A 14,280-nucleotide genomic window follows, 5' to 3' on the forward strand; every position below is an offset into this window, starting at 1 on the left:
TTATTTTCCTATGGGTTCCGTATCAATGTTTCCCGTTAGACAGCGACGCCGCGCTTACGCGCTTTATATTTTGTCTCTATGCAGTTAAAGCAGTACGATTGCTTTGAAAAAACAAGTTCAGATCTTCCAAAATATGTCAAAATAAAGAAAACATTTTTTTTCAAAAAAAAAAATTAAAAAAAAAATTTTTTTTTAAAAAAAATTTAAAAAAAAATTTTTTTTTTTCAAAAAAAAGTTATTTTTTGTCCAATTTATAGTTTTTCAAAAATCTTTTTTTTCGAAGTAAATTTTTTTCAAAAATGTTAATCGTTTTTAAAAGAAATAATAAATTTTGGTACGGGAAGTTCCAGCAATTTGCCTTAAGGCACGATGCCCTAATTGCCTTAAGACAGAATTCCACTTACAGCTAGTTTCATATTTTAAGTGAATCAATTTGTCAAACCCTGTTCATATGTGTATCCTTCAATCTGCCATACATATACTGTATCTTATATTATTTTAATTTCTGGCACATTTCAGCTGCTTTTTGGCAATAATAATGTAGACATTTCATTTTTCTTATTCATAATCATGAATTTATTATACATATTCTAATATTGTCTAGGCTCATAAGTAAGTTGAAATTATTGGCAGTCAATCAATGGCAAACAATGTCTCAAATATTTTCAATGTCAAACAATGACATGTCGTTTTTTGTAATTTTTTCTATTTATTTCTACAATCTAACTATATTTTTATAATCTCATACATCCTAAAAAATTCCCTTAACAAACTTTAGAAAGATTTATCAAAATCCGAACAATCGTTTAGAAGGAGAATTTTATATATAAGATGTACTTTTTTACCTTCTTCTGCTATGCTAAAAAATGTATCAGTTCCTGAAACTTCTGAAGTGGTGCTCGATGCAGAACTGACAACGGCCTGAAATAGAGATTTTTAAATTTGTTTACATTTTTAAAATACCATTCAATGAACGACACAAATATTTCAAAACATAATGAACAACTGGATAAATATTTAATGAATGCAAATGCAAACAAAATAATAATGTTTACACTCTTGTCTCGATTATAAATAAAATAACAGATTGTAAATTAATATCGAAATATAAATAGAATGATTAATAGTAAAAAAAAACATGCTAGCTCGATAGATAAATAAAATTAGTATTTATTTACTCCTTAATACTACTTGAAAAAGTAATTTAATAAATATTATTTGATATGTTCTGATTTTTCTTCACATTTAATTATTATACTATAAACATTGTCTCTATGTGTTTTTAAGTAAATAATAATCATATTAATTAATATAATTAAATAATAATAATTAAAATAAATGTAATTAATATTATTTAATTTTGTTATTTAATGTTTTTGCAATTTACATTTTTATTAAAAAGATTTATAACTGTGACTTGGCTCAATGACTCATTTTTTAATTATTTATGGCTTAAAAGGTTTTATTAATAATTTAACACAATTTTGACTATAATAAATATTGCATTATTCATAAAATATATATCATAAGTATGGAATTCAATTAAAAATTGGATGACAAATATAATAATTCAGAATACCAAGTTATAATGTTGTTAAAGCAAAAGTTTCTAACATTATATAGCTTTACAGTAACTCGATATACTTATAAATCACTCATAAATTAATAAATGGGTTTCTTATTGATTAATTTGATTATTTACACATGTCGAGAAGTTCATGCAACTTAAGGAAAGATGACACTTACACCTAGTTCATTTTTTTTCATTTATTAATTTTTTCTATTTATTTATCGAGAATGTAATTCAACTTGTAATTATATATTACTTCAAATTTTGCATTTCTTAATGCTTATATACAAAGATTATAATTGTAAAATTATATTTTGGTCAACACACAACTGATACAAGAAAGAAAAGATTTTAAATATCACTTTATAAAAAGTATGGAATTAAATTGAGAATTAGATGACAACTTTAATTATCAGCTGGGTAGAATTATTGTTTGAATGGTACGGAATATAATATAATATAGCTGGGTCAATAAAAAAGGAGATTAATTAGATAATATAGAAATAAATGACTTTAATTATTGGAATTCCTGAAATTGCCTTCAAGAAACTATATACATGTATATGTATATGTTTAACAATTGGATACAAAATAAAAGAATTTATTTTATACTAGTTACATATAAAAAAAAGTTAAAAAGATTATAATCATATATGAGGATTAAACCCACAGATTAGTCTTCGACTAGAATAAAAAATAAAACTTATAAGAAAGTACAAGATTGAATTGAATTTAACGATTTGATTTCAATTCCAAAACTTGTCTTCGAGTAGAAAGAGAAATAAAGATGAGCATATACCATATAGTATAAGGTTGTACTAAATTCTCAGATTTATCTTCGAGTAAATTATATAAATAGTTTTATTAATTATTCTGATTGCAATGTGTAACAAAAATGTTTTATCTGCATACATACAAGGCTATTGTAAACGTCTTTCAATGTTTTTATGTAAATCTTCCTAAAATATTCAAAAATACCTTATCAGTAAATAAATGTAAGCAGTTAACCTCAAAAATATCTCAACATATACAACTCAAACAAAACCAAATTCCTGCATAAATTCCTTGAACAACCACCAAATTTTATCTATCAAACCGTAATTTATAAACCTACAAATCTTATATCCTTTTATCAATCTAAATTCCACAAATACATTTTATTTAGGCCACTCGATAAGAGTCTCGATTAGGCGAGGCATTCGTTCCATACAAAAGTCAACAAATCAAAGAACCTGTGCAATCTGTTGTATCCTTTGCGGCGACGATTTCACCTCTTCAGCGATTTTATCCTTTAGTTTTTTGAACATTTTATCCTTTTTGACGATATCACAATAAAATTTTCTATATAAAATGATAAAAATTCCACTTAATTAATTTAATGTAATCATTGTTTATGACAGGAGCAGCCACATACGTCAAAAGTGTGCAAGTGTCAAATTGAGATCAGAGTGAAGTTGGCGGAGGAGGGGGGTTTTGACAGTTGCTGGCGGGAAAAAGGTAATTTTTGAATTTATTAATATTTTTAATCGGTAATATGAATAATTTGTGGTTCTGCTGATATTTATGGAATATTTGCTTGTTTTTTCTTAAAAATACAAAAAATTGGTTGCAAGTGGCATTTTGCTTTAAGGCAAGTTGCATAATTTCCCCAAATTTGTATTAATTGACTTAATAAAACTAAAAGTAAAATAAATTGGACTTTAGATATTTAGATAAAATTTTCAACATATTATTTCGAAAATAAAGTTTTTGCTTTCACTTAAATCTAAACATCACAATTTTTAATCGATATCTCTCAAACACATTTATAATATGTGTAATTAATATATTAATTATAGTGCACAGGCATGGGTGCTTGTATGTCCTAAAATTGTACCTTGCAATATTTCAAATTTTAATTAATTTATATAATTCAACCAATTTTTGTAAGACTGAATCGACTTGTTAAATTTCATAATAAACGTCGAAACATTTTTTTTAAAGACTTAATAATTATTTTTATAAAATATTTGGCATCTGCTATAAGAAAATACTGGCACGTTTACATATATATTATGCATGTAGTTCTTGATATTATTTAATGATTTAAATTAATAGTAACATTTTTCACACAATTAGGGAACTTTTGTAGACTGCTCACTTACTTTCTAGTTAATTCCAAAGGAATTTATAATTTATAATGGTTTGGCCCATCTTTTTGCAAATCTAATAAAGGCTCCGCCTTATCTAATTTATTTCAATGGCTTTTAAATTTGTTAAATTCAAATTTTGACTCACCACAGCACAAAAGTGATTTTTGACTCACATTTTTTCAAACTTTGATGATTTTTTAAAATAAAACTACTTGTCGTAGGGCTGTAATATTTTAGTATGTTCTTTAGGACCATGATATCTATCAACATAAAAAGTTCGATTTTTTTTCTCTAAATTACTCAGAAACGGCTCGACCAACCTTTGCCCAAAACTAATCAGCGCAATTCGCAACCAGTTTTTGATTTTCTAAAATCGATTCAGAATTTTTGGCTATAACGTGAACAAAAGTTTTTCACTTTTCTGCTAATTACAAACAAACGGCTCGGCCGATCGTCAAACAAAACTGAGAAACGCTAGCCCTCAACGAGATACATCGAATGGCTTTTAAATTTTTTAAATCGGTCCAGCCGTTTTTGAGAAAACTTAGACGTAAGGTCAAAAATCGGCTCATACACACAAACACACACATACACATATACACACATATACACATACACATACACACCCTAAAAGAAAGAGTGAATGGGACTTTGCTCATTTAATGTAAGTGCAATTTCAGTGCAAGAATTATAACATTCTAGATCCTCCCCCCACGAAGTAATGCCTAGCGGTATTCTACCCGGGCGTTATTGATTCCGATTCCGATAACCAGACAAAAGACCTAGTCTATGATGCATCAAGGCATTTCCTTCGCTATACAAAAAACACATACTGCTCTTTCGGGAAGTTAATAATTTGTGCTTTTGCGAATATTTATCGAACATTTGTTTATTTTTCTTGTAAATTCAAAAAAATGAGCTTATTCCAACGGATAAACTATAGTTATATAGTTAATTATCATTATGAGAATCCTGAAGTCACTTTTTATGTTTTTTTTATTGTTCATTTGTTGACTTTGTATACACGTACATCAGTCATACAGATTTTATAATTAATCTTTACACTTTTATTTTATTTGCTTGTATATAAATAATGTATAGTGCACCGTATATCCTTTTCTTTCATCCGCCCTAGTCGCTCCACCCAAGCAATGGCAATTTTTATCTTAGTTTTAATTGGCTACAACGGCGTTTTTAATGAAAATTAAACATTTGTTTATGTTTATAATAATAAAAAATTAGTTAAGTAATAGTAATTAATATAAATTAATTAAAATAATAATAAAAAATAAATTGATGACCCCGACGTGATTTGAACACGCAACCTTCTGATCTGGAGTCAGACGCGCTACCGTTGCGCCACGGAGTCGTTGTTTAGGCCACTTGTAAATTCGAATCACTTTCGGAAAAAAATAAAGTATAGTGTCTATTGGCAAGTTGCGAAAAATTAGTTAACTGGTGGTGTTTAGGATAGGGGTTTAAGGATTCTAAAAAATCGCAAATATAATTTCGAAAATTGTTAACCCTTCCCACTCGCAAAATGCGAGATTTATTTATTTTTTAAATATATAGCCCACAGAAAAAATTTTTTTTACATGTATTTTGCCGCCGAGGCGGAGGCATCCGAGTAAAAAGGGTTAATACTTTGTACAGAGAAATTTTATGTACATCGTTCAAAAATTTTGTTTTAATATTTGTTTTTTAACTTCCTGAACTAGATGTTTGTTTTCATAAAAAAATCCGATTTGCTAATTTTATGTTTTCCCGACGTTTCAAGCCATTCTGAATCGAATGAGACCAATTTTGGAAAATGTATGTATGTGTGTGTGTATGTGAGCCGATTTTTGACCTTTTGTCGACGTTTTCTCAAAAACGGCTTGACCGATTTCAAAAATTCAAAAACCATTTGATGTATCTCGATGTGGACTTGCGTTTGTCAGTTTTGTGCGACGATCAGCCGAACCGTTTCTTTGTAATTTGCAGGAAACTGAAATTTTTTTGTCCAAGTTTTAGCAAAAAATTCTGAATCGGTTTTAAAATTCAAAAACCGTTCGAAAGATATTGGTTGGAATCGAATTCCTGATTCTTTTTCGTAAAGATCGGCCCGGCCGTTTTCTTGTAATAAGGTATTAACATTTTTTTTCGACGATTTCTATGAATTTTTTTTTGACGGTAGATACCATAGTCTTATAGATCATACTAAAATATTACTGACAAAAATGCTGAATCGATTTTAAAAATAAATTGAGAGATGTTATTTGGAAATCGTGCTGATTCATTTGGACGATCGGCCTACCCGTTTCTTAGTAATTAACTGTTGAGATTTTTTTCGATGAAGTTTTTTATATTGATAGATATCATAATGCTAAAGAAAACTTTCTTTCGCTTTTGGGATGTGATAAGTCAAAATTTGAATTTTACAAATGTAAAAGCCATTGGAATACCTTGATAAGAAAAATCCATTAGAAATGCTTTTGGAAAAATTTATCTAAAAAAATCTAAATCGCAATTTTGATTGCTTAAGTCAATTATTGTACATATTTAGAGAAGTTTATGCAACTTGCATTAAAGCAAAACTCCACTTTCAACTAATTTATTTCTAATTAATTAAAAAGCCTTTTATTCATATTTAAACAATAAAAATTAACAAGTCAAACATGCAAATTTAAACAAAAAATTAGAAGAAACGTAACAATAACTGTTATATACCACAGAATTGAGAATAAATATATGTTTTATATGTTTCATAAATGTTACCTGAACTAAAACTTGTTGACACGTTTAATCAATGAAATTGTTTCCTGTTTCCTATATTATGCAGGTCGATAATATACTTTAATATATTGATTTAAAATAAAATTAATTTGTATCAACGCCGAGAGAGAAAATGTTACAATAACGTTAATTTAACATAAAGCATTGTTACATAAGACGAGGTATGATTTATAAACGTTAAATATACGTGTTACGTGTTTCGCAAATGTTACATACGCTCAATTCATTATTTCTTCGATTATTATTTAATTATATATTAGGTTGTCAAATATCTCCCTTCCGCTTTTTTGCTCTTGGTTTATAATACAAAAAGGCGGAAGGGAGATATTTGACAACCTTATATATGTTATCTATTCATTTCCTTAACAATGTTACATGCAAGGGGATAAAACAAATCTATATATTAATTAATTTCTTCAATTAATTAAATTACAAATTATTTATATAATTCAAACAATAGGGAACAAAATTAAAGAAAATGAATCCTCCAAAGTACAACTATCAGCACAATATGAAAAACAAAGTAAAGTACGTCTACATTGAAGACAAATATGACAAGACCACAAAAGAAACCTACCAAACTGCATTTTTAACAGATGAACTTTTATTTCCAAATTCTGGTTATGATATAAAATTGGCTTCTGATATGGAACAATATGGACCATTTATTTTCTTAAAGATCACTCGTAAGGATGATAATAGATCATTGATGGATACAACTGGTGATAAAAACAATAATGTTGGTTTGGCAGAGGATTGTGAGAACAATAATTTAGAAAGCAGGATTTGTGAAATACTAGAGAAATGTTCTATTAATTCTGAAGCAGAGATTAAGAAAAATCACACTGACCATATTTTGGTCAATGATCCATCATTGGATGCAACTATTGAAGAAAACAATAGTGAATCTAGTATTAAAGAAAAACCTGGTGATAAAACTAATTTAGAAACCACGGTTCAGAAGATTCCTGTAACAGATCCAAAAGAAAGTTTGGATTCCAACAGTTGTCATGTTCAAGAAGAAGAAAAAATCGATCTTAATCCTAGCAATAATGAATCGTTGATTGAAATCGGTAAACTGATTAAGAAATATTTGAAGCCGTGTACGAACTTTTTTCGTGATGAAACTGAATGTGATATGAGGATTTGGAAAGTACCAGGAAATGAATCCAACGAAAATTTTTCTGATGATGCAGACCTTGGCGATTCTGATGAGAACGCCTATAAATTTGAAGACAAAAATCAAATGTTTAATGATGATAACAGTCAATTTGAAGAATCCTCTGATGACAATAATAATGCCGACAGTAGGTACTGTCAAAGTGTTAGATATGATCGATTTTTGGTTTCGATAGAAACTTTTTCACCTACCAAAATTAATATGGAAGAAAAAATTGTTGATGAAGGTTCTATGAGATCATCTTCTGATAACCATGATGAATAACCATTTTAATAAGATACTTTAAAAATTGCGAAAATAATAAATATACGAAACTTAATTGAATTGCGGCCTATCTAAATGTTAATATTGAGACCTAAAACTTTTAGAGGATGTTTCTTTATCAATTTGGAAGCATTTGGACCCTTGGGAGCAAAGAAATTCAAGAATGTCCATATTAAGGATCACCCTTAATATCCTTTGGATATGAGAAGAAAATTCAAAAGGAACCAAAAGTTTTAACATTTATATACATTAGAGTGGTCTTCAATATGGATTTTTTTAGTTTCTTTGCGTCCAAGGGATCAAATGCTTCCAAATTAATGAAAAAAAATTATCTAAAAGTTTAAGTTCTTAATATTAACTTTAAGATAGTCCGCACTCCATCCAAAGGATATTAAGGGTGGTCCTTAATAAGGACATTTTCTGTATATGTGTCTACAGACAATTTTAGGCTTTGTTTCGAAGATATAAAATAACTACTTCTTTGAAAATTGTTAAAAACAAACAAAAAGTTTTAACATTTATATACATTAGGGTGATCCTTAATATGGACATTTTTGTTTTTTTTGCTCCCAGGGTCTCAAGTGCTTCCAAAACTATGGAAAAAAATTCTCTGAAAGTTTTAGCTCTTAATATTAACTTTAAGATAGTCCGCACTCCATCCAGAGGATATTCTCCTTAAGGTCCTTAATATGGATTTTTTCTGTATGTGTGTACAGATAATTTTAGGTTTCGTTTCGGAGATATAAAATATCTACTTCTTTGGATACTGAACCAAAAGTTTTAACATTTATATACATTAGGATGGTCCTCAATGTGGATATTTTTGAATTTTTTTGCTCCCAAAGTCTCAAATGCTTCTAAAATGATAAAAAATAAATTTACTGAAAGTTTTAGCTCTTAATATTAACTTTAAGATAGTCCGCACTCAATCCAAAGGATATTAAGGGTGGTCCTTAATATGGACATTTTCTGTATATGTGTCTACAGACAATTTTAGGCTTCGTTTCGGTGGTATAAACTATCTCCTTCTTTGGAAACTGTTAAAACGAACAAAAAGTTGTACATTTTCAACATTTATATACATTAGGGTGGTCTTCAATATGGATTTTTTTTTTAACTTTTTTGCTCCCAGGGTCTCAAATGCTTCCAAAACTATGGAAAAAAATTCTCTGAAAGTTTTAGGTCTTAATATTAACTTTAAGATAGTCCGCACTCTATCCAAAGAATATTAAGGGTGGTCCTTAATATGGACATGTTCTGTATATGTGTCTACAGACAATTTTAGGCTTCGTTTCTAATAAAAGAACCTCCTAAACCTTTAATATTTTTTATCAAACGTATTTTATTTTATTGATAGTTTTTTTGGTTTTGAGCACTGTTGTTTAGTTTACGATACCTGGATATAATTTTCAAGTATGCGCTAATATTTAATTGTGTTACGAGGTTATTTATTGCAATAGTTAAAGTAAGATTCAACAGTTTATGTAACCTCTCGAATAGTTTATATATGGTTGAGGTAAAAGAACCACCTAAACCTTTACACTTGCAAAATTTAGACAAACTGTTAAAAAGTTTTCTTTAGAAACTGTTAAAAACGAACCAAAAGTTTTAACATTTATATACATTAGGGTGGTCCTCAATATGGATTTTTTTGAATTTTTTCGCTCCCAGGGTCTCAAGTGCTTCCAAAACTATGGAAAAAAATTCTCTGAAAGTTTTAGCTCTTAATATTAACTTTAAGATAGTCCGCACTCCATCCAGAGGATATTAAGGGCGGTCCTTAATATGGACTTTTTCTGTATATGTGTCTACAGACAATTTTAGGCTTTGTTTCGGGGGTATGAAATATCTCCTTCTTCGAAAACTTAAAAACGAACAAAAAGTTATACATGTTAAAATATTTATATACATTAGGGTGGTCCTCAATATGGATTTTTTTGAATTTTTTGTTCCCAGGATCTCAAATGCTTCCAAAACGATGGAAAAAAAATTCTCTGAAAGTTTTAGCTTTTAATATTAACTTTAAGATAGTCCGCACTCTATCCAAAGGATATTAAGGGTGGTTCTTAATATGGACATTTTAGAAATTTGCTTCCAAGGGCCCAAATGCTTCCAAATTAATGAAAAAAAAAGCTCTAAAAGTTTCAGCTTTTAATATTAACATTTAGATAGTCCGCAATTCAATTAAGTTTCGTATATTTATTATTAACTAAATTCTTGCGCCATCTATGATAGCAGGCTTGTAATTTCGTTGGCAATTTATTACTGATAATTTGAGTGTCTGCATCACCAATTAAATAAATATATTTTGCTGCAAAATTAATTTTGATGCCAATATGAATAAATATTTCCGTTAAACAGTCCACATGGATTTAATTAGAGGTTGAGTGATTTATAAATATTTTCAAGTGTCATAATATTTAAGTTTACTTAATAATAAGTACATAAAACTTTTAATTGAATTGCGGACTATCTAAATGTTAATATTGAGAGCTAAAACTTTTAGAGAATTTTTTTTTATCAATTTGGAAGCATTTGAGCCCTTGGGAGCAAAGAAATTCGAAAAAATCCATATTAAGGACCACCCTAGTATATAAATATATATAATTATAATTTAAAGTGAAAGACTCTATCACAAATTAGTATATATTTAACATCAAATAAATATGAAGTGATATGATTTTTGTGATTACAAAATATAAATTGCATTTATTAATTAATAGTACGTCTATATAAATTGCATAATATTATTATCTATCTTAAAAACTATTTTATTTACAATTAGAATTAGTCGTGGTTCATTTTTGTCAAGGATAGAGATGATGCATTATAATAACAAATTCGTTATTTAATTATTTAATATTAATTGACAAATAAATATTGGTTTACAAACAAATTGTAGTCTATAATGCATCAATAATAAATAGATTAAGAGATAATTAGATACATTTGTTTGTTTCGAATAATAAAATTGTCACTTTGTACATATTGTCTATTATTTATAGTAGGTATTTTTTTATTTATAAATTCACTAGCTAATTGTACTTAATTTATTTGACAACATAGTTAATATTTTGCATCAATAATGTGGCAGTTGTCTTTATTAAATATGTGAAACTAGCAATCAGCTATTTGTTGTGTAGTGGGTTCATATTTTATATTTTAAATTTTATATTAAATTTATATATATATATATATATATATATATATATTTATATATATATATATATATATATATATATATACTCGTATATATATATATATATATATATATATATATATATATATTAAATTAAAAATTTGAACAAACAACACTCTTTTTTGCACTAATTTATTAAATAATAATTTTTACGAATGTTTTGAGACTAGGTTTGTCCCATCATCATGTGTTATAATTTGAAATCTAAAATATGGAAATCTAAAATTAGCATTATGTGTTATCCGTTACAAGTCGTCCATTATACTCAGACTGTAACGGATAACACATAATGCTAATTTAGGTTTCTGTATTTTAGATTTTTAATTATAACACACTCGTTATACTGAGTAAAAGAACAAATTGTAACGGATAACACATAATGCTAATTTAGGTTTCCTTATTTCAGATTTTAAATTATAACACACTGATGATGAGACAAACCTAATCTCGAAACGTTTGTAAAAATTATTATTTAATAAACTAGTGCAAAAAAGAGTGTTGTTTGTTCATATTTCTAAATTAATATCTATCTATTCACTCAGAATATATAATATATATATATAATATATATATATATATATTATTATATATTTATAAATATTCTGTCTAATACTCGTTCAAACCTTTAATTTATCTCGCTACAAAAACACCTCTACATGATTTTTGCAAATTTATTATTTCTCTCGGTATCAAAATTGGTCTTTAAATAAAAATATATTAAAATAATTTTCTTTTCTCTTCTATACAATTACATAATAATAATAATAATAACATTAACATATACAAACATTAACATCACAAGTGTTATATCACACGGGTTTATGCAAATCCTATACATTTTGTTTGTTAAATTTGTAATAATTAAATATATATATATTTATATACACATATACAAGAAGGATTTCAATTGTTTTTGAAATCTTCATCGAAGGAATAAAACTTTACCTGGAAATAGAAATATAAAATAATTGATATTAATAATTCAGGGTGCTGTCATATAATATAAAAAAAGTGTCAGTAAAGTCAGTAAAATCTGACTTGAATTTAGTTTCATCTTCCTTACCTATTTATTTATTTCATCAGTCTGGCATCTTATCAATAAAATCATCTTCTAACACCGATTCCAATTTATCTCTCAAACTCTCCGACAATCCATCACTCTTCATATCATTTCTTGAAAACACAGAACTCGTTGAGAAAGTTCTCGTCTGTTCCTGCTCCACAACAACGTTCATGGCAGCATGGGTGCTCCACGTGTGACTCAAGTTTTGAAAACTGGTGCAAATCCCTCAAAGACTTATCGATTGCACTGTTAGAAGAAGTTCACCTAATGGAATTGACTCGCATTAGTCACTGTACTAATGTTAATAATATTTATTTATTTTAAATATATAGCCCACAGATTTCTCCAAGGGGCTCAAAAACACATTATTTTACATAATGAATAAAAATTAAAATGTATACAAAATTACAATATATATTATTAACATAAATGTTTAACATAAAATTACATATAATGCAGAATGTAACAATATTATTTATAAACAGAATAAGATAAAATAATGAGATATTTGAAAAGAGAATAAAAAGGTTAACTTGTGCAGATGGAGATTATTTGATTAGGTGAAGTGTTGTGAATATCTATTTCATTATTAATTAAGTTAAAGTTAGAGGACATAAGTAAGATAGGCGAATTTAAGAGAGAATTAGCCTTGGAACATTAAAGGATATTTGATTAAGAATAAGATGACGGTCTATAGAATTATTGCAAAGTTTAAATAAGAACATAATTGTACAGATAAATCGACGTGAGGCAAGGAAAGGAATACCAAATTCTTTTAGTAAAGTGTTGTGGTCAAAACCACGTTCAGGGTGAATTTTATATGTTTTATAATAAAGATATTTCAGAAATTTTCGCTGAACCTTCTCTATCGCATCAGAGTTGTTGGTTTGATGAGGATACCAAATAATCGAACCGTATTCTAATTTTGAACGTACATTAGAATAGTACATGCAGAAATGCATTGTTAGAATTGAATTGTTTACATTTCTCAGTATCAAACCTAAAGATTTTTTGTGCTCTATTACAAATATCAGTTATATGATCCGTGAAAAACAAACCAGAATCAAATAATACTCCTAAATTTGAAATTTGAATTTATTACATCTATCAATGCTGGTGTTAGAAATTTTACAATCAAAATGTATTGGAACGCGCTTATGTGAAAACTAAGAATCTTGGTCTTTGATATTTTCAATGTAATTTGTTATAGACACACCAAGAGTGGAAAGAGTCAAGTTGAGACTGTAATAATAAGCATCATCAATAGAATTTATTTTGAGATATAGTTTGAGATCATCTGCAAATAATAAATGTGGATAGCTAATAATATTAGATATGTCATTAATAAAAATAATAAATAGTAGTGGACCAAGAATGGATCTCTGAGGAACACCTGAACTGATATTTTCGATATTGCTCAAGAATCCATTAAGACAAACTGTTTACGATTAAGATAACTCTTAAAAAAAAATAAGTGAAGAATTAAGACCAATCTTAGATAATTTAATAAGAAGAATGAGAATATACAATTTATTCTTACCTGGTCTTACTGGTGTGTCTGGTGGAAATATTTCTCTGGTCCTTATAAGACGTCCATTAAACGAGCCAATCTGCAAACGTGTGGCACAAAGACACATGATGATGTGGAACGAGATTCACCAGTATTGTTGGTGATGGTTGGTGATGGATTTGACTTCTTGCTTGGTGTTGTGATGTCATCTTCGACATAGTCCATGTGGGATAGATCCACATCACTCACGAAGGCCCAACGGTACCTGGGAGGAAAAGAAATATAGTAAAAGTCCGATTAAGACTGCTTTTATTAGTGGCGCTAACTCTTATTTTAGCCCGGGGTAAACGGGTTTAAATCGCGAAAAAAAAGTGTAAAATGACTACACATGTGGTGAATGACATCGTGCCTTAAGGCAAGTTGCTGGAACTTTCCGTACCAAAAATTATTATTTTTTTTTAAATTAACATTTTTGAAAAAAATTTACTCTGAAAAAATTAGATTTTTGAGAAATTATAAATTTTAGAATGTAAACAAAATGTATACTAATTGTTAAAATCTCTATAAAATATCTGATAATTTGATGT

At 27.9% G+C, this 14,280-nt stretch overlaps 1 non-coding gene across 1 annotated transcript; it reads right to left on the reverse strand.

Moving 5' to 3' along the window:
• Positions 1 to 4,999: 4,999 nt before the first annotated feature.
• On the reverse strand, positions 5,000 to 5,071 carry Trnaw-cca. Its single transcript has one exon. It is a non-coding gene; the product is annotated as a tRNA-Trp (tRNA).
• Between the last annotated feature and the right edge of the window lie 9,209 nt (positions 5,072 to 14,280).

This window comes from Ctenocephalides felis, unplaced genomic scaffold, assembly GCF_003426905.1.
Source record: "Ctenocephalides felis isolate EL2017-DRISC unplaced genomic scaffold, ASM342690v1 CF-g0.4_SCAFFOLD_03572, whole genome shotgun sequence".
NCBI classification, from domain to species: Eukaryota; Metazoa; Arthropoda; class Insecta; order Siphonaptera; family Pulicidae; genus Ctenocephalides; species Ctenocephalides felis.